We start from the raw sequence: 18,184 nt of genomic DNA on the forward strand, positions 1-18,184 counted from the left end.
CCTGTGGCCAGGAAGACCAATGGCATCCTGGGGTGTATTAGAAGGGGCGTGGTTAGTAGGTCAGGAGAGGTTCTCCTTCCCCTCTACTCCGCCCTGGTAAGACCACATCTGGAATATTGTGTCCAGTTCTGGGCCCCTCAGTTCAAGAAGGACAGGGAACCGCTGGAGAGAGTCCAGCGCAGGGCAACAAAAATGATGAACGGAGTGGAGCATCTCCCTTATGAGGAAAGGCTGAGGGAGCTGGGTCTCTTTAGCTCGGAGAAGAGGAGACTGAGGGGTGACCTCATTAATGTTTATAAATATATAAAGGGTGGGTGTCATGAGGATGGAGCCAGGCTCTTCTTGGTGACAACCAACAGTAAGACAAGGGGTAATGGGTTCAAGTTGGAACGCAAAAGGTTCCATTTAAATTTGAGAAGAAACTTCTTCTCAGTGAGGGTGACAGAACACTGGAACAGGCTGCCCAGGGAGGTTGTGGAGTCTCCTTCTCTGAAGACATTCAAAACCCACCTGGACGCCTTCCTGTGTAACCTCATCTAGGTGTTCCTGCTCTGGCAGGGGGATTGGACTAGATGATTTTTCGAAGTCCCTTCCAATCCCTAACATTCTGTGAGTCTGTGACAAAATAGCCCTAATGATCCTCTGGTTCTGCCAGTGACTTGTTTGACATATTGTTGAAATGTCCAAAAGGTGTTTAAGCATTTGAAATTACTGTGATAGGAAGCATCCCATCAGAAAGTAGATGCACAGGTTTTCTTGGCTTTATGTTCTCTCCAAGTCTGACCAAGAAGGCCTTAAAACCATTGGGTAAGAGTTATTTTATTAAGTTATTGCATTTTTCTTAGCAACCCATGACTATTAATATAAATGTGAGCAGATCCAAACCAGCCCTAACTTCACTAAGAGACTAGTTGTGTACCCTGGCTCACTGACGTCCTTTTCTACGCCCATTTCCCTAAGCCTACCGAATCCATGAACAAATGTGAACACAGTGTCTCATACGAAGTTTGATTCTGACTTGCTCTCAAATTCAAAAACCATCAAGCTTCAAGACCGACAAGTAAATAGTAAAGTGCATTTTCCTAAGAAACTGGAATTTTTCCAAACTATGGTATTGCTTATATTTATTCAGTGCATTGCTGCAAAGTGCTTTAGTTTTCATTCTATTCTTGTTAATCTGCTTTTCATATCTAAGAGCTTAAGACTTTTTCCCTTTAAATAAAGCATAGCTCAAACGGGATCAATATCAAGACATAATGTTGAATAACTTTGCACTTAGTTGAAACATGGTACGCAAACAGAAACTGGGGGGCTGTACTTAGGCACAGATTTCTGTTAACAGCGTTCTGGACTGTAGTCAGCAGCGTTACTCCAAAACACCTATTTCCTTCATGAAAACATAAATTCTTTTTTACCGCAATTATTTGAGTATAAAAGGCATTTAAAAGCATTTGCCTAAGTGGCAAAATATGTACACACAAATTTTCTTCCGGGAACTTTTCAACCTAAGTGTTAAATTCTCTAAGACAGAGGAGAAGAAACCTCATCATTCTCAGCAAATGAGTTAATATATGAAAAAAGCAGAAAACTACAGAAAGGTTCACAGCACTGTTTTCTCAAATGGCAATAAAAATCTACTGAGTACTTTTAATCTAACCTCTACATAGGAGGGCAGAAAGTACAAAACCAAGACAAGCCAAAGTAGAAATACTGACAGGAATGATGAATGCCAGATCAAACGAAAGACAAACTTTCAAGTGTTCAAATCTGTCTGAGGGCCTGATTCAAAGCTCTCTAAACCCAATGGAAAAGCTGCCACCCAAATGAAGTACTTAAATGACATTAATTCACCCCTTTCAGCAAAATTTTCTAACGAACACCTGCGGACTGACTCAGCAACATCCTCTCATCTGCTTATCCCTCATGATGGGTCAGCACTGTGTTGCGAGAAGGCTACAAACGGCCACCTTCGCATCCAAGAAGAATGAGAGGAGTTGCTAACGTAGTTCAAGAAGCTCAGCAACAAAATACCTCCTTCTCAGCCTATATACAATCAGGCACTCAAGCCCACAACATGTCACATCCTGATAGTCTGCAAATGGTGTTCTGAAATTGGCTTCAGCTCCTAGTTCCTGGCAAAAGTAGTAATTCCTACTTCCAGGCATTTTCTTTTTGCCTTTCTAAATGTCCATGCCACTACCACCAAAATCCAACTGTAGTAAGAAAAAGTATTTTTCTTTAATGATTTCAACAGGGACATCATTGTACTCCCTGGCTTGTTATAAGTCCTACAAGATGTGTTTCTGCCGTAATAATTATGGAACGTGAAACCCAACTCCAGCAAGACCCAGGCTTTTTCACAGACTTTCCTAGTAGCTCTCACAGCACCAAAGCTCGTTGCAGTATTGGACGATTAGCATTTGCCCTAGAAAGTCTTCAGCCTTTACTCTTTTCTTATGTAATTGTTTACAGTAGGCCATATAGGAATTAGCCAGGTTGCTCTAATTAGCATTAATAGGGATGTTTTCTGTGAGTGTAACATCACATGCTGGCCTCAAATATTTCTAGAACATCTACAATACAAACTCTATTGGCTTAAACAGAACAAGCTGTATAAATTAAACAAAGGTAAACTTCAGATTATCTCTTCCTCAGTAAAATGGAAAGTAATGCTAAATTAATTAGGTATCTTTGACCACTTCCATCTTTCATTTTATTTCATTGTGAGATAAATTAACTAAGTTCTGAAAAACTTAATACAAATCTTCTCTGCCTCTAGAACTGTAGTAAAAGCTATAACACCTCATACAAAAATTTATATGCAAACTTCATAGAAAACACCACCTAACAACAGCAATAATTTTTAATATGGATTTTTGCCTATTCCCTTCAAAAGCCACTGTTGCTTTAGGATTTACCCATATTAGTATAATGCTTTGTCTAGTTCAAATCAAAGAAAGGAAGCTGATTTCTGGTATGACTGCCTGTAGGTGTATCATACCCACAGTGCCATCCATACTGGCTCACCCTTCATGTGGGATGACCTGAAAAAGCTGAGCTTCCTGCTTATTTTCTCAAAATTCCTGTGGCCAACACAAACCTGTGGCTCCCATAAACTGTGATTAACAGTCTCATGCTATTTTTTTTATTCTGGTCAGTAAATAAACAACTCTCTGACAAGAGGAGGAAGTCTCACCAGCCACACTTGAAGAAGCACAACCTGAGGCACAGAGAGCTGGAACGGGACTGGAACAGGATCTCCTGGTGCTGGTGCCATTCATTAGTCACTACCGCCATCAGCCATGCCTTTATTGTCTCTGCCACAACTAAAGCCGTTTATTCCTTCTCACATGTTCTCTTTGTAATTAAGGTTGCATTTGAGTCACAGAGAACACAAAAAAACTGTGGAAAAAATATCACACACAATCAGGTTTTTTGCCAAACAAGCCAGTATTACAAATGAACTTGGCTAAAGGAAAAGAAGCTCTTGGCAGGTGATTTCCCAGAATGCGAATGAAAGTACCGCACTGTGAAAACTACTTGGGTACTTGCCTCAGAAGCCTGTGATTTTTTTTTTCCCTTAAGCAGGGATTTTCTAGGGGGAAGTGGGGGACAACATCCACTTATTTTAGTCCAGGTAATCAAAGTGTCTTGTCTTTGAAAAACAAAAGGACTTGGGTGGAACAAGTTAATCCTGCTCCTAGCAGCCCAGCAAACAATGACACAGCACTTCAAGGAGGTGAGCAAAGCAGGATAACCTAACAGGTCACTGCCCTCCAAACTGTCTTGCCACCTAAGTGACAGGACAAACTAACCTGATACAGGTTCTGACAAAGGTCTAGCTGGAAACAGTTGTGAAAGATGGGTGGAAAACAATAAATATATTACATTTTTGTGAGCGAGAATTATAGAGACATGCCTACTTTATGTCAGGCTGTGCAAACAGCGGAGGAGTCAAGGAAGTTAAGAGCTTCCTTCCCACCATACTGGGGACACAATGCCAGGACACAGGTGAGGTGACTGTACCAAACAATGCTTTCTTCTCCAAGCAGCTGAGTCAACAAGTAAAACGGTCAAGTTTGCTAGGGCAGAAGATAAAATGAGATGACACCTCAGTCACTACGTAAAACTAGTTCATTAGCAGATCCTTAGGAAAAGCTACAGCTACACTAGATTAAGCTACTAGCATTTTCTATGGAAATCAAATAACTTGCATGGTTTACTTGCTTCCTCCCTTTGCATTTGTACCTCTTTTACGCAAATAAAAGTTCTTGGTCAGATGGCATTGTAACAGCCGAAAATAATAGGGAGTCACACAGTTCCACAGGGTTTACCGTGACTCTGTCTACATAATCAACAGTACAAGGCACAAAGGTACATAAAAGTAAAGGCAATATGCTAAGGAAAGCAACAGCTGTGAGCTTTTTGGAAGAAAAATAGGAGGCAAAACCAAACTGAAGATGAGGAAAAAAATAAAAAGATGGCATCAGATATAGCTTGGCAAGTTAGAGGATGGCTCTGTGAGAAAGACCTGCAATGTAACACCACATTCAAGAAAGGAAGTTACTGAAAAGTATGAACAAACAAACATGAAAAGTATGAACAAACCAACAAACAAACATGACCCAGGAAATACATGAAAACATTTCCCAGGAAATACATGAGTCAAGATGCTACAGACTGGAAGGCAGTTGCATTACAACAGGCAGGTATCAAAAACCAGATGGCAAAAACAGAAGAGGCATCAAAGATAGAACTTTCACAGGAGATAGCAGGGGTAAAGTGTTCTCACTTTAAACCAGTGGGAAAAGGAGAGTAAGTTACCAATTCAGCATACTGAATAAGCCGAAGTGCACGATTTTATCTGGTGTTTTGTTTGTTTTCTGCAAGCACAACCAAAAAGATAGCAAGACATCCTCTCAAAGGATGTCCAAGATGGGCTTAGTGGAGGAACAATCTTCAGACAGGAAAAAGTGGTGAAGTTTTATCTCCAAAGGAGTCTTGAAAACAGAGAAACCACAACAATGGACTGGAAAGAAGGGACTGGTACCACATCCTGTGAGGGCCAAGCACCGCTCCTGTTCACAGGAGAAATCAAGGGGATGGCATAACTGTAAACAAGGGTAGAGGAACAATATGGGCAACCACGATGCCACCTCCAAGAGTCAAGTCCACTCAACTCCACGCAGAGTGCTATGACACATATCTTACCGTCACACCAGAGCAGTTCACATGCAAATTATACAGTCAAAACATTTGCAGGAAATACCAGAAAAATAAAAATATTTGAGGCCTAATTTCTCGCAACACTCCACAAAAATGTCAACACAACTTAATCACCACCAATGTTTGTGCTCAGAACTGTGCACAGTTCTGTGCACAGAACTAGGGCCACCAAAGTGGATCCCCTGTTATTCTACCTCACAATTATGCTGTATTCAGTCACTCTCCTATTAGCACCAAAAAATGAGCAGCAATGATTTTAAGAATACTTTGTTAATTGTCTTTGTCAAATTCTGTTCAAATTTGATTCCAAGTCTACTATAATGTTCCAGGTCCAGCAGTGAGCGTGTGCCATGTCCTGAGTGCCCATTCCTGAAAGGAGCTGGGCAACTTCAACTTACATGGAAGCCAAACTGAACTGAAACCACAGCTGCTCGTAAAATTCATCTAGCACGAGGTTCTGGGGGAAAAAAGGCAGCACTTCAGGTGATAGCAAGGTAGAGTCCCACTGAAACAAACAATATATTTTATAATATAATGCAAGAGCTGCAACCCAGACTACTTTCTGAGATGTGTAAGTTTAGCCCCTTATTGGGTAGCTTTGATCTTTTTCATTAGTCCTTTTTACGGTAAAGCACATGTTTACAATACAGAAAACTAAAGTAGTGCAGAGATAAATTAACAAAAAGTCAGGATAAGCATTATCTTCTAAGTTATTTCCAATTTTCATACCTTTACACCCACAAATATCACAAACATTGCATATGCAAAATGCAATTAGTAAAGTAAACTGAATGCTATTTGAAGACTGTGAGATAACCTTTTTGAAAGCACAAGCTAAGGACAAGAGAAGGTCTTTTAATAGCTATGTTATGCAAAATATATATAAGCATTTTATCTTAACATTTTCCTGTGCTAGTCATCATTTTCCTTGCCAGTTGTGCTCATTACCAGCCTGCTACTCTTTGCTTTTTTAAAGATCCTTTTAGATCTTACAGTGAATTAATAACTCTGAATTTATTATTCCCATTGACAAAATGATGGAAGAGTGGGAATAGATCAGAGAGTGAGAAATTTTTAAGCTAGCAACAGCCCAGTTTCTTCCTACTACTACACACGTAAGTTTAAATACACCTTGTACAAGAGATATGAGTAGATATAAAAAAACACCTACTGCCTGGTATGCCTAACTACAGAAAGGGGTTAATTTAAGATTGTTCATGTTTTAGAGTTGGTTAAACAATAAGTAATTACCTTATTTGAATTATATTTCAGTTTTAAAGTAAATTACATATTTCTATTGAGATTTCTGTAATTACTTGGTTTTAATCTTCTATTTAACCTCTTCAATAGCACCCACAACTCCCCTCATCTCTTGTCCTTGCTGGATATTAAAAACTTTGACTTGTTCCTTCATGAAATGAATGTTTGTTTTCAGATAATAATCTACCAGTACGCGACCATCCCAGAAGCAAAGCTGCCTAAATGCTGAAATATAAACCTTGACATCACAGTTTAAACCAGCTTTCGTGGAGAATTACTTTAAGATGCTGCCAGAGTTGTAGAATGGGTAGCAGGGAGTGGTAATGTCCTAAATCGAAAAAACAAAGATATAGCAGAGCCTATAAATCAAAGCCCAAGCACTATGTTCTTTTAAATCATTTAGCCTAAATGAGTCAGCTTCACAAGGCTGAAAAAGCTTGTTAAGATGCAGGCTTAATTTCTGAGTTTGCGTCAGCAGATACATGGTTGTCCAGAGGAAATAGTTTTGGTGTAAGTCTATCCCAGACTCTGTGCTGCCACACCTGCCTAGCTTTCAGTGTCTGATTTAAAGCCAAATTGGGTATTTCTAAATCATAACACAGTAGTGGCAGCATTAGGGAACTGTTGTGGGTTACCCCTGCCTGGTATCAGGGCACCACACTGCCCTGAAAGTACAAGGACAACTGGACACTCTTGACAGTGGTTTTGAGAGTCTTCTTTTTTTTCCAGTCCTTCCTGCTAGGGTCAAGGTCCAGTGCTTCCAATACCAGGCTTTTGACTTAGACTGGAGGATTTTATGTCAGTATAATTGGAAGATACTAAGCAACATGGAGCGATAATGACAAGCCTATTCCATGAGTTTTAACTGTTATAAACCTAATTTTTGTATTTGCTAACTGCTGATGTACTCCAGCCTCACACAAATTCTTACTGCACAGTTCTTTGTTCTTTGTTTGCCAAGTCTCTGACAATTTCCATTCTGCATAAGACTTAAAATATTATATATTATAATACCTTAAAGCCCCCAAGGTCCTTTAGTTTCAATGTTCTCAAATAACTGCATACATAAAAATATCTTTAAAACCAGACCCCTTCCCAAAGATTCCCAAGGAGCTGAAAACACTCCTTCAGTAGTAGATGCTCAATGAAATACTACACCCTAAGAGTGTTTTTTCATTTATGCAGAACTGCTGTACAGTGCCAGATGTAAGCATAGGTTAATTTTCAGGCATTCATAGCTTCAAGCTCATTATTTCTCTTTTTTTGTTGGGTTTTATGGACCCAGTGAGAGCACAGTTAATACTATGTCCAAGAAGCACTGGAAGCTGAAGTTCTGACTCCAAAGAGGTACAAAGCAGGCACCTGAAATACCAGTTTCCCCATTGCTCTCGCAGCAACACACCTCAATCCCAGCGGACAGAAATTACCCCCATGGACCAGAGGGCCATTCAGCTCCCACCTAACTCGAAACCTTTTTCACTCCTCAGTGCACAGCCACACAAGCTGTGGCCTCCCTTCAGGCAGCAGCTTGTGCCCTGGCAACCTGCTCCCAGCACATCCTCAGAGTCGGGGTTCCACACTCTGACACCAGCGCAGCACCTCTCTTTGCTCCTGGAAGCGAGACCATGCACACAGCCCTGCCCAGCCCCGTTGCCATCTACGCTGGCCTCAAATAAAGCAAGTCAGAAGAACCAAGCGTCAGAAGTTTTGTTTGGGAACATACAACTAACACAGGCAGTCGGATCTGTGGTCACACCAGCTGCAGGCACATTAAAGTTCTTTTGCAGCGCGGTGCTCCCGCTCCCAGAAGACCCACCCAGCCGGCAGCAGGGCAGGGGTGCCCCGCCCAGCTGCGCCCTGCTCCGACCTCCCGCGTGTTTTACCCCGAAATCAAAGTCATTTTCTTCCACCGCCCTCCCGCACTCGGAGCCCACCGCTCCGATGCGAGGTGCTACCACGCAGCTGCCTACCTGCCGGCCGCCGCTCCGGGCCGCCGCCGGGCGCCTGCCGCACCGCCTTACTCTTCCGCAGGGCGCTGCCCATGGCGCGACCCAGCGCGCAGCCCCGCGGCCGGCCCCTCTCCTCCGCCCCCGCGCAGCCCCGCGGCCGGCCCCTCTCCTCCGCCCCCGCGCAGCCCCGCGGCCGGCCCCTCTCCTCCGCCCCCCGCGCAGCCCCGCGGCCGGCCCCTCTCCTCCGCCCCCCGCGCAGCCCCGCGGCCGGCCCCTCTCCTCCGCCCCCCGCGCAGCCCCGCGGCCAGCCCCAGCCCGGCTCCGTCGCGATGGAGACGGACGCGGGCGCAAACCCAGCGCCGGGGCTGGCGCGACCCCTTGTGGCTCCCGAGGCCACGCTTGGTCCGGGCGGGCTTTGGCGGGAGGGGCGGGCCGGAGGTCCTGAGGCGGCGCCGAGCGAGTTTCACCCTCGCGTTCTCCCTTCGCTTTTCTTGTTGTTTTTTTTTTCCGTGAGGCGAGCAGCCAAGGGAGCGATGCCGGCCGAGCACCGGCTGGGGCGCCTCGGAGGGAGGCTGCCGGCGCTGAAATGCTGCCCGAAGGGAGCGTCTCCGGCCCCGAAACCGCAGGACGGCCGGGGGAAGGTCGCTGCAGCTCCCACTGCTGAGCGGTCCTGCCCTGCTGCGATCTAAAGGATGCTGGCTTTAGAAAAGCATTCAGGAGGTGTTCTAGAAATATTTTTTCTCACAATTAATGGGTTTATTCTTAGAAATTTATAAAGAAGACACTCTGACTGAAAGAGAAAGTCTGACGAGGCTCATCACGCTGCTCCCTTCTGGGCTCTGGGCATTATTTGTCACCATTATCTTCCAGTGCTGCCCCTGTTGTAGGCCCATTGTGGTGGCTTTCGCATGAAAACGTGGCAAGAGGAGTGGCTGCCAAGAGGGATTTCAGACAGGGTAAGACAAAAGCCACGACCCTATAAACCACCAACAAACACACACAAATCACTGTTGTCGCCTCCAATTTGAGCTTTCTTCGCTCTTCATGTGGGAGAGTGCAACTTGTTATACCAAACATGGCGATTTATCTGATCCATCTTCTCGCTTACAGCAAATGCTGACATTTGTTTGAAAGGTTTTAAACAGATGCTAAACCAGCCATTAATGTTTTTGGTGGATGGATCTTCTTTTTAATTGCACAGGTTGACTACTGGGCTATGCGCTGAGTTAGCATGAAGGCAGCTGCAACACTCACGCACAGCAATGAGATGCACCCTACAGACCCAGGAACTCATAGTCTGATTCCTGACAGAACCATCGGGCTGCTCCACGGTCCTGCGAAAGTCCCTCATGCTCGGTGTCCCCAGTATAAAGTATAAATGTCACGTCTCTTTATCTTATAACCCCTTCAGAGTTGCAATTGTCTTACACTTTTAGTACAAGGGCCCAAACCACGTTTGTTCTCGGCACTCTGCCACAAAAGTGATAATGAGTGGCAGCAAAGGACCAAAAGAAAGAGAAGAACTTCTGAGTCTCGAGGGTTCATAGAATCGTAGAATCATTTCAGTTGGAAGAGACCCTCAGGATCATCAAGTCCGGCCATAACCTAACCTAATTCTAGCACTAAACCATGTCCCTAAGAACCTCGTCTAAATGTCTTTTAAACACCTCCAGGGCTGGTGACTCCACCACTTCCCTGGGTAGCCAGTTTAAGAGGCATTGCGTTCCCCGTCCTCAGCTTTTTCGCACAGAGGACTTCAGCAGTTCCTATTTCTGGTGCTATATTACTCTTCCACTTTGCGGTGATATCTCTAGTGTCAGCTGGAGTTTCTAATACTAAAACCAAAACAAAACGAAACCAACTAAACTTAAGACTAAGTGGAAAAAAGGTCTCTGAACTCACTGTGGGAATGATCACTGAGATATTAGCAATTATGTCTTCAATATCTATAACAGCAAAAATTATTACGATAATGAGGATAATAATTGTTACAGGCAGTCAGGGATTATTATAGCTACAGAAATAGAAATAATTTGCTGAACAAGCTCAGGGAAGGAACTCTTCCACCAAACCCCATCTCAATATTTTCATTAAATGAGGACTACCAGCTGGCAATTCAGTCAATTTGAGAAAAATCAGGTTTAAAAAAACACCTTGGAGTGCTGTTACTGTCCTTTAAATTGTTCATAATGTTTCATTTCACTTATTGTTTTCTAACTATGTTCTAGTCCCATTTCCTTTCATTTAGAAAAGATGTTATGTTGTTGTGGTAAAGATTCACTGAAGCAATGGAAAACATTAAGTTTTACTCTCAGCATAAATGTGAAAACCAGTGCATTCAAAAAACAGAATTATCCCAAATCACTTAAAAGTTTTAAGTAAGCTTAGGAACCAAGGGGTCTGTCACTGCAGAACAGGATCTTGATGCTGCACCTGAAGACTAGCATTCATTTTCACCTTCTTCACCCCACTCCTCCAACTCTTGTTGCTTCTTCCTACAGTTTTACTGGCCCACACCACTTCCATTAGTTATCACAACTTCCCACAAACACTACCCTTCAGGCCATTCGACATACAGACTGAGAACTTATTTTCCTTAACTCTTATTTAAATCAGATCACTCTTGATCTAGGCCTCTTAAAAGATAACTCCTTTCCTGTTTTTCCACAGGTGTCATGCTTTCTCCTGAATCACAGGTTGTGGTAAACTAAGGTCCTATGAAACTCTTTCCCTTTGGCTGATTTACTCCTATTATCTTGCCAAATTATCCTCTCCCCAGTTCTACCTACTTCACTTCGTGTGCTTCTCCATAGAGGTCTTTTGTTTGCTTTTACAATGTTCCTCATGTTAAATATTTTTCCTGGGCAGATCCAGAAAGTATCTGCCCTCTTTTTATTTAAATTTTGCATAGAAACTACACTTTTATGAGGCTTATGAAAAGCCAAGCACATCAATTTATCTTACAATTTATTCTTAGTTGACTGAAGTGCACACATACATGAGGTCCAGTGTTGGACTGCTGAAATGTAAGCAGAATATGATGACAAGAAGAATGGAGAGCATATGGAAGAAAAATGCAGTATAATCCAGTTATTAGCAACGTGATCTCCTGATGCCTCGTCTGTATGTTACATACTTTTTTGTCAGTCTTTGCCTTTCCCTGTTTAGAGTCTTTGGGAGAGAGACTTTATCTTCCTCTATGTTTAGAAAACACTTGACATTTCCATTTCTACTGCTCTCCTCCTCATAAATAATCTTCATGTTGTCCTTTTCCAGTAGCAAGGACACACACAGGAGAGCAGTCTTCAGGATTATACAGTTGAAGGACATTCTGGATCCTGTAATATCTCCTTGATACAGACACCAACTTAAACCGCTGTTGGAGTCAGAGGTAAGTCTGTGTTCTGAAGTCACTGGGAGACTGAAAGCCTATCTCAGCCTGATTCCAAAGCACCGATTTAAACATGCTTTCAGTTTGCCTGGTTCATCACAGAACTGCTGTGTTAAGAAGCAGGACAGCAAAGACTGTCTCACTAGAAATATTTGTAGAACAAAGGAAAGTCTTGAAAATCTGTCACATTGCATGCTGTTTTCAATATTGGACTATTTTAAGGCATAGACTGCATAACATACCAGATTAAGAGATCAGCTGTGATAAATTCAACTGATGTGTTAAAAGTCTGTAAAATACTTGAATTATTAATAAAAATAGTAATTGCGTTAAGATATTAACTGATAATGTTCTTTATAAAGATGACATGTAAGGTGGTTTACTCTGTCCTGAAATCTTGATATTTTATAGCAAACGTATTTGGTGCATGATTGCTGCTGAAGAACCCTGTTAACGGAGCTGTGATAATCTAAGTGATGCATCAATGGGACCAGTCCCTCAGTTGTTTCTGAGAGAATTGATCCCCAGCTCCCTGTGGCTATTAGAAGAGTGATCATTAAAATAACATTAGAATTTCTGTTCCCACAAAGATTTCTATACATTCCTTCTACATATAAACTGGGAGGAAGGCTGTCTTAGTAAATGAAGAGCCCACAGTGCCACCTTCTTATAAAGTACAGAAGTCTTGGTGCTGAATGCAAAATCACCTAAATATTAGTATCATTACAGCTGACGCAGTCCTTGCATATTCAGAATATTAATGTAATTGAAATACCAGCAGTCATTTTTGCAAGCTTAGGGTCATCTTACCTTACATCAGCCACATAAAAGTTTGGCCTCTTGTATAAGCTCTTGATCTAAGTTCCTTCTGTAGTCAACAGACAGACATGCCCAGATGGTAACTCATCCTTCCAGACAGACACTTCTGAAGAGTGAGCCTATCCCTGGCCCACAGTTTGGACAAATTCAAGTGAGAAGAATTCCAGCTTTCATGTTTAAGTTGACAGAAGAAATCTATGTCTCTGCCTACACTGCAAATGTGATAGTGTCTCTCAATATCTTAGTGACAGTTAAGGGGCAGTTAGGATCCACCCAGTGCAACAGATTCTAAGAGAACAATTTTGTTGTAGTGATGCTGCTGACACAGTTGTAATGCGCACAGGCCTTTGAATCAGTGCAGTTTGGAATCCCATACAATCACCTCTACAGGAAAAAAACTACAAATACTGACAAGCGCCACAGCCTCTGGAAACCTCTGATACTTCCAGGAAAGTCCTGAACTCCTCCAGTCACACCAAGCAAAACCAAGCGATCAAATCTATTACCATTGTGCAACCTCATGGACAAAATGTGAGAACACAGGCTTTATGAAAAAAAGTTTTCATGATGCAGAGCAAAACTTAGTTCTGTAGTCCTCCAGCACCTCTACCCCATAACTCTAGTACATGAGCCACTGAAAATCTCAGGGCTTTCATGACTATAACTTTGTAATTGGAACAGAATGGGGCAACAGTCCACATTTCCTCACTTCCCATCTTCATCTGACCTGCCTTCTGTGCTCCCTCTGCAGTACCCGAAAGAGCTGTAATGGAGCCCAGCTTCCCCTCCCATGGGAGATGTACGGTTTCACTGCATGGCCATTAAGCAGCTGCTTGTCCTCTTGCACAGCAGAATTAAATAAGGTATCTTTCACCACACTTATCCTACTGAGAAATTTCAATCCCACACATAGCTGAAAATAGGAGAAAACCTAAAATGCATAACCACAGAATGCAGCTCATAACAAATAAACCCACATGAATGACACTTGCAAATGTGCAATAAATTAGGTACAAAAAATTAAGTTAAAATTTTAAGAGAGCTACTTGGGTTTTTCATTTTAAACTTTGCATTACTTGTCATAAGGTTCGAAAAAGCTAAATTATTTAATCCTTTTCTATTTGAAATGACAACTGACTTTTTTTTTCCCTCTGTGTTTTGAAAAGAGCCAAAGCCAATGCAAATGTTTTTATCTAGGAGGCTGTAATGGCACAATTGCAAAGGAAGGCTCCTGTCAGATCGCATCTCAAAACTGTGGCACTGCTGTTGAAAACAAAGCAGAGTAGATATTGTTATAGTTTCACCTCCAACTGTTGCTGTGTTATTCACGGACAAGTTAGAGGCTTTTGCCAAGATCTCTTCTAATCCTGCAAATGGTTCTGTCTGGACCATCATCTTGCACGTATACTTTGAAGTTCTTTGTGGAATGTTTACACTTGATGTTTTAGACATGTTTTAACATATAAATTACCTGATTACAAGTCAGTTCTGCTCCAGGTACATTTCAAAGGATTGCTGCTAGCCACATTTAACCCCACCTGGGTGAGATTAACTAGCACATCTAAATGTCAAGCAGTATCTTTGGATCTACTTCATGACTACCTCTTCCACTGGTGAAAACAATAAGTTGATTTTTCTTTTTTCTAAAGGAACAAGACTTACGCATTCACGCACTGCCTATCTGTCTTAGCTCCCCCGGTAACTTTTGAAATGTTGGACAATTTCGATGAAATATACTTGGTGGAATATGTCTAAACATACTACATTTTTGTAGGTCTTTTGAAAGAAACAGAGTTGAGCAGTGGCGAGGAAAAGGCTAAAAAATTAATTCATCTCTTTAATAAGATGCCAAACAGGAGCTCAGTCTCGAGAAGTCTTCAGAAAATGGCTTCACTTGTCATTTGTTACCTGTGGTACCCTTACCTATCCTGTTCTCTTAGTATCCAAGCAATTCACAGTTCAGCTCAAAGTGGGAAAGTGATTCAGCAGATGAGGAACTGAGGCACAATATGACTAAAATTCAGACTTTCAAAGGTATTTATGCACCTCTCAGCTGAAACCTGATGGCCTGGATTTACAGTAATTTGCCCCAAGGTCTTACAAGAAGTGTGCAGTAGACCCGTGAATTTAATCCGAGCTTCCGCCTTGCTCTTTGGACCATACTTCCCAAATAAGATGTAGTAATTTCAGAATCGCACTCTGCCCAGCCCCCTCTTTGGCTGGATACCAGTCTGCTGTGAATAAACACATCCTTTGGTCCTCATGGTGTGGATGTCAAAGTTGGCTACTGTTATAGCTCTGCCTCTCAGGTGTACTGTCACCATACAGACCTTATACATGACTTCCTTTCAGAGCTGTGGGACCACACAGCATGAAGGTCATCTGAAGACCTAGTTCCTTCCAAGAGTAGGAGAAATTTTACTGTTAAAGGGGCAGTACTATCTAAAAGCAAGGTACACTTGGGTAGCTAAAGAATTTTCCAACACAAGCAATAGCTACTGATACTTGGAAATGTCAAAAATGTCCTGAACTTCAATTAATTGCATCTGATCTCATCCTACTGTGACTTGGCTAATTACCTGTAGGTAATTCCTTCTTGATTTCCACGTTCAGTCTTTCTTCACATAGCACTGCCTGGCTCTGTAGCAGCTTCCAAGTATCTTTTAATTAGGATCATCTAATATAAGCAACAATGCTCTAATCTACAAAAAAAAAAAAAAAGAGATAACAAGCATTAGAAAGATCACTGTTAAGAAAAAAAATAAATTCCTGAAGCACCATGGAGTTCATAGTTTGACAACAGACTTATTTCCAGTCTGTTACACTCAGAATTTCACAGTAATGAGAACTCTGGAGAATGTTAGATGAACCCCACGCTACCAACCAGTGCTTTTTCTACAAAAAATGTAATTTCTTATTTCAAACACATACTTTTCTAAATGACAGAGTCCAGACCACAAGTAAGGCACGTTTTGGAGCAGGCTGATATATCTCTTCTGATTTAAAGAAGCATAGTTGCTGACCTTCAATAGCTTTCTTAGCTAACACCTACTAGGTAGAATGGAAGATATCTGAAGATTTTTATTTCCTTACTGAAAATTTCAGGCACAAAATGACAACCTCACCAAATAGATCACGACCTCACAAAACTCTCTTATATCTTACTTCATTTAACTCCACCTGCTCTTGAACATTCTTCCCCTCTTTTTATATACACAGAATTTGAGCTGATCTAAAAGGAGAGGCAGATTTGGTACAGAATATGAAGAACACTGCAGACTGGAGAAATTATATGCAAACTTGGAGAATATAAAATCTAAATGACATGGTGGGAAATTTGAGACTGTAACTGATAAGCAGCTAGATAACAAAGCAACAAGCATCATACTAGATGATTTCTCAAGGTTCACACAAGGCACCCCTGATATTGTAGAGAGGGGAGATGCAGATCAGACATGTTGAAATACATCTTTTCAGGATATATGGTATGAATAGAACACAGAGTGCTGCAAATATACAAAGCTTGAGAATGTATTTACCACACCGATCTAATAATACACCAATTAAAGACCTCATGATAAATGCGTAACAGAAATTGTTACTAGTGGAGGAATACAAGTTAAAATGTATGCAAAGGGGAATGCTGGCTTGGATTCACTGGGTTCAGCTGGCTGACAAGTTTAACTACCGAGTGCTGTTCTGCCACCAGTAACAGGGAACACTTGTTCCCACCATGCTATCCTAAAGAAAAGTGTTGAGAAAAAAAAAGTGGTTATGTAATTTTTCCATCAATACAACACTGATGTATGCCAGCAAAAACACCCCAGGAGAAAAAATTAATACTTTTGAGTTTGAAAAATATGCAGTAGAAAGATCTGAGGGCCATGCTTTCAAAGATTCAAAATATCAACAAGCTGCTCAAAAAAGGGCATTGTCTGCTCTGTGCCCTGAAGCACCTGCACACTGGTCCCCGTTCATCTTTCTACTCACTTGTGAAACTCTGGGCTGAGATGAGAGAATCCATCCTAAGATCTTAAAACTGTACAGCAAGATGAATAGTGTATTGTCATGGTATTGTATTTAGTGAACACAAGCTATAAAACTGATAAGGGACAAAATGCATTCCCTAAGGTCCCCAAGTTGGTGAATGTTCTTGCACTACTTTACCTCTTCTGGGCATCTTACAAAAAAAAAAAAATTACTGCTCACAGTACCCAGAAGGCAGAAATCAAGCTGCATATAGCATCTCCAGTAAAAACCTGAGGCCATGCAAAACTTGTCTCATTAGATGTTTCAAACTCAAAACAGACCAAATACATGGACATTTTGAGTGAATCTGAATCTTTATATCAAAACACATTAAAGTAATGTTGTTATGTGAAACCAAGTGGAAATGTGTAAGGTTTATTGAGTTTTGCTTTGTTTAAATCCAATGCCAGAAGAAAGCTAGGAGAGGAATGTGCTATATTTATCAGGTATTAACCAGAAGAATGCTAACAGAGGCCATTGTGAAACATGAGTTTCATACCAGCTTAGGTAAAAGACTTAATACCCTCAAGTAATGAAGAGTTATTGTAGCTTATTAAGAACAAACCAAAATTATTCTTGTTACCTCCATTGTGGAGACTGCACCTGCATGTATGTTGATGGCAGGTATGTGGAATGTCTTTGGCTGCCTTCACTTAGAGGAAAAAAAAAACCCTCTCCCATTCTAGAGGACTGGTGGATTACAAAGTGTTTCATATAAATGTTTCATAAGGAAAGTTTATAAATCTCAGTGGAGAAGTCAGTCCAGCTATCATCTTCACCCAGCAGCCCATATTTCTTCAGAACAAAGCCCAAACACGGAAGGAAAACGTGCTTTTCAGGCCTGTATCGCCAGACGGGAATGATCCTTTAGGTTTGTAGTGAGATTTTATTTCTGTAGAGGGAACAGGCAACACAAGACCACAGATCCTCTCACAGAAGGTTTTGTTCCACCAGACGGCTGGTTGAGAGCCAGGTCCCATGGGCCACCCTCCTCCTTCGTCGACTGCTTTTCTCAGTCTGTGTGAGCCCCAGGGAGTCACTGGGGCACGTAACGTCTTTTAACCGTCTTACCCAGGTGCAGGGCGGCCCTGCAGAGCTGAGGAACCTCTCGGCCTTCTGTAAACACGGTGCCTGCTCCACTGACAGCAGCTGAGGTGATCGGGGGAAGAGGACGGCTCCAAGGCCGGCGGGGCACAGCCGGGAAGGCCGCTCTGTCCCCCGGGGTTTCCTTCACCACAGCGGCGGGGACGGGCTGCGCCTGCTCAGCGACCCCGCTACACAACCACCACCAGCCCTGCACCCCGGGGGGGAAAACCCTTCTGCCGGGCACAGGCAAAGCAGCCTGGAGACGCACCCCAACAGGCGGTGTTACCTCAGCCCAGCTGCGGGGCCCCGTTCGCCCCTCCGCACGGCCCCGAACCGGGCGCCTCCGGCCGCGTAAAGGAGGCGGGGAGGGCAGGGCCGGGCCCGGCCGGCGGGAGGGAGCGCGCTGAGGGGAAGAGCCGGCGCG

General features: G+C 42.5%; 1 protein-coding gene across 5 annotated transcripts in view; it reads right to left on the minus strand.

Annotated features, from left to right (window-relative positions):
- Positions 1–18,134, minus strand: part of TXNRD1 (thioredoxin reductase 1) — a 52,136-nt gene extending 34,002 nt beyond the window's left edge. Inside the window, exons 1-2 of one of the 5 annotated variants that reach the window (XM_065630772.1) lie at positions 18,047–18,134; positions 15,225–15,347 (exon numbers count right to left, since the gene is read on the minus strand). The gene's annotated coding sequence lies outside the window, so the exon portion shown is untranslated. The other 4 variants (XM_065630796.1, XM_065630782.1, XM_065630807.1 and 1 more) reach the window with 4 other exon arrangements.
- Positions 18,135–18,184: the final 50 nt, after the last annotated feature.

Source organism: Caloenas nicobarica, chromosome 1, assembly GCF_036013445.1.
Source record: "Caloenas nicobarica isolate bCalNic1 chromosome 1, bCalNic1.hap1, whole genome shotgun sequence".
Taxonomy (NCBI): domain Eukaryota; kingdom Metazoa; phylum Chordata; class Aves; order Columbiformes; family Columbidae; genus Caloenas; species Caloenas nicobarica.